The 3,604-nt window shown below is 40.4% G+C and overlaps 1 non-coding gene across 1 annotated transcript; it reads left to right on the top strand.

Annotated features, from left to right (window-relative positions):
* The first annotated feature begins 2,302 nt into the window (after positions 1-2,302).
* TRNAD-GUC (transfer RNA aspartic acid (anticodon GUC)) lies at positions 2,303-2,378 on the top strand. The gene has a single exon. It is a non-coding gene; the product is annotated as a tRNA-Asp (tRNA).
* Positions 2,379-3,604: the final 1,226 nt, after the last annotated feature.

Genomic DNA, 3,604 nt, shown 5'->3' with positions numbered 1-3,604 from the left:
GCTGAGTCATTCTCCAATACTGCAAACAGCATCTTTCTTGGGCAGAGCAGTTTCATCTGAGCTACATCAGCTTGGGGAAAAACAAGTACTCCACTCTCAGGAGTCTTTCTTGCCCCAGTCATGGAGATGAGGACATTCTGAGAAGTAAGGAATCAAGGGGCATGTCAGGGACTCAGTTTTCTGGTTTTGAGGCTGGGGCTTTTCCCTATATGCTTCTTAGTCAAAGATTGGTAATTCTGCCTCATAGGAGACTCAATAGAAACTGTAGGGTAGGAAGACCACATGACTGGGTCTCAGAGGCCATACCCATAAACTTACTGGAGTCACACCCTACTGTGAGGTCTGTAAAAAAGATCTAGACAGATTGACACATGAGGCCAAAAAGTAGAGCCACACCCACCACCCTTCCTAATAACTGAATTGCAATAGTCTCTAGACCAGGGGTTGGGAGCATTTTTGGCTGAGAGAGCCATGAATGCCACATATTTTAAAATGTAATTCCATGACAATTTTAAGATCTACACAAATAGAGACCTGAAGATGGAAGCGGAGTAGAAAGATGCACAAACTACCAGCTCACACCACAAAACTGGATTACAAATTAATTTACGAACAATTAGTGTAATAAACCAACTCTGGACTAGAAGACAGCTCTTAAAAACCAAGGAGCAAAGAAGAAGCCACACAGAGCCTGGTAGGGAGCGTTGAGAATTGGTGAGTCTCCCCTGCTTACAAGAATGAAGTGGGGTGAGGCTGAGAGCCCATAAGGGCTCTCACTCCAAGGAAAGAGCAGAAAATATTGCTCACAGCCACTTGCCTGGGAACCTAAGAATGAGGTGTGTTGAAAGGGTTAGCTAGTTTTCCAAAAGGAAAGGGGAGAGAGAGACAGATGGTGAGGGGCAGAGAAATGCATGGGATGACCTGAGAAGATGACTCATCCAGTGCTGGAGAAGGCCATAGCTTGGAGAGAGGTTGATCCTTCCACACAATACAAGACTAAAGTAGTTCTGGGTGACCCATCTCCAGATATCTCTCCAGCTCTAATCAGTGCAAGAAACACAGAACAGCAACAAAAAGTGGGGATGAGGGGAAGCCACTTAGGTCTCCATAGAGATCTGAGATACACCTCTCCCTACTGAAGCTGAAAAAACAACCCACCCCCAGAGAAAGTAACTGGCAGATCAGGCCTTCAAAGTCTCAGGTAACACTCACTGCATTCCTGGATACAGTTTTAAATAAGCCCTTTGTTGAAATCAGTAAAAAAGACTACAACCTGTTATGAAAACTGAGAAGAAAACAAACAAATCAAGACTTCAAAGAGGCTCTACTAGAAAAGCCAAATAGGACAGTGCATTACAAATAACAGCTGATGCCAACCCAAGAAGACCTAGAAATAACACAACTGAAAATTGGAGGCAGACAACACCAAGCCTAGAGTCAACCAGCTCTAAAAACAATACACCCAAACACAGAGACATATTGACAATTCAGAGAAGTGCAATCCAAGTGAAACAACAAGAAAAACTTCCAGAAAATGAACTGAGTGATATGGAAATAACCAAACTTCTGGATGCAAAGTTTAAAATAATGATTGTAAGGATGCTAATGGATCTTAGAACAACAATGGATGGTCATTATGAACACCTAAATAAAGAAATAGCAAGTATAAAAAAGGACATTGAAATATTAAAAAAGAATCAGTCGGAGATGACAAATACAATATCAGAAGAAGATCACAATGGAAGGAATTATAGACAGGATGGATGAAGCTGAGGATCAAATCAGCAAGTTGGAAGACAAGTCAAATGAAGGCATGGAAGCAGAGCAGAAAAAAGAAAAGAAACTCAAAAAGTCTAAGGAAACTCTTAGAGAGCTCTGTGATAACATAAAGGAAAGTAACATCGGCATTATAGAGGTTCCTGAAGAAGAAGAGAAAGAACAAGGGATAAAGACTTTGTTCAATCATATCATAGTTGAAAACTTCCCTGATTAATGCAGGAAAAACCTTCACAAGTTCTAGAAGCATAGAAAACTCAATTAAAAAGAAACCCAAGGAAATCAACACCAAAACACATTATAATTAAAATACCAAAGCTGAGTGATAAAGAGAAAATATTAAAAGCTGCTAGAGAAAAAAAGGTTATCACCTACAAAGCAGCCCCAATAAGGATGACATCTGACTTCTCAACAGAAACACTTGAGGCCAGAAAAGAATGGCAAGATATTTTGAAAGTAATGCAGAAGAAGAACCTGCAACCAAGAATACTTTATTGGGCTAGGCTATCATTTACAATTGAAGGAGGCCCTGGCCGGTTGGCTCAGTGGTAGAGCATCGGCCTGTCGTGCAGAAGTCCCGGGTTCGATTCCTGGCCAGGGCACACAGGAGAGGCGCCCATCTGCTTCTCCACCCCTCCCCCTCTCCTTCCTCTCTGGCTCTCTCTTCCTCTCCCGCAGCCGAGGCTCCACTGGAGCAAAGATGGCCCGGGTGCTGGGGATGGCTCCTCGGCCTCTGCCCAGGCGCTAGAGTGGCTCTGGTCGCAAAAGAGCGACGCCCTGGAGGGGCAGAGTATCGCCCCCTGGTGGGCGTGCAAGGTGGATCCCGGTCGGGCGCATGCGGGAGTCTGTCTGACTGTCTCTCCCCGTTTCTGGCTTCAGAGAAATACAGAATAAATAAATAAATAAATAAATAAATAAATAAATAAATAAATAAATAGAATTGAAGGAGAAATAAAAAGCTTCCCAGACAAGAAAAAACTCAAGAAATTCATTACAATCAAACCAATGATGCAGAAAATGTTAAGGGACCTGTTGTAAACAAATCAAAGTGGAAACAGAATATAGCAAAGAAAGATTAAAGCATTAAAGAATAAAATGGCAATAAACAACTACATATCAATCATAACCTTAAATGTAAATGGATTAAATGATTTGACTAAAAAACATAGGGTACCTGGATGGATAAGAAAACAGGACCCATTCATTTGCTGTCTACATGAGACACACCTTAAAACAAAAGATGCACGAAGACTGAAGGTAAAAGGATGGGAAAAGTATTTCATGCAAATGGTAATGAAAAAAAAAGCTGGGGTAGCAATATTTATATCAGACAAAATGGACTTTAAAACAAAGGTTATAGTAAGAGATAGAGAAGGTCACTACATAATGATAAAGGGAGCAATCCAACAGTAAGATATAACCATTAAAAATATCTACGCACCTAATATATCAATAGAAGCACCTAAATATATAAAGCAGACATTGATGGATATAAAGGCCAAGATCAACAGCAATACTATGATAGTAGGGGATTTCAATACCCCACTACATCACTATATAGATCCTCAAGAAAAAAAATTAACAAAGAACTGCAGACTTAAAGGACACACAAGATCAACTCAATTTAATAGATATCGTCAGAACCTATCTCCCTAGAGCAGGAGAATATGCATTCTTTTCAAATGCTCATAGCACATTCTCTAGGATAAACCAAATGTAAGGGCATAAAAGTAGTCTCAACAAATTTAAGAAGATTAAAATCATATCAAACATTTTCTCTGATCACAATGGCATGAAACTAGAAATGAACCACAACAGAAAAACTCAA

This window comes from Saccopteryx bilineata, chromosome X, assembly GCF_036850765.1.
Source record: "Saccopteryx bilineata isolate mSacBil1 chromosome X, mSacBil1_pri_phased_curated, whole genome shotgun sequence".
Taxonomy (NCBI): Eukaryota; Metazoa; Chordata; class Mammalia; order Chiroptera; family Emballonuridae; genus Saccopteryx; species Saccopteryx bilineata.
Note: the sequence above shows the minus strand (reverse complement) of the source record. Positions and strands in the feature narration are given on the sequence as shown.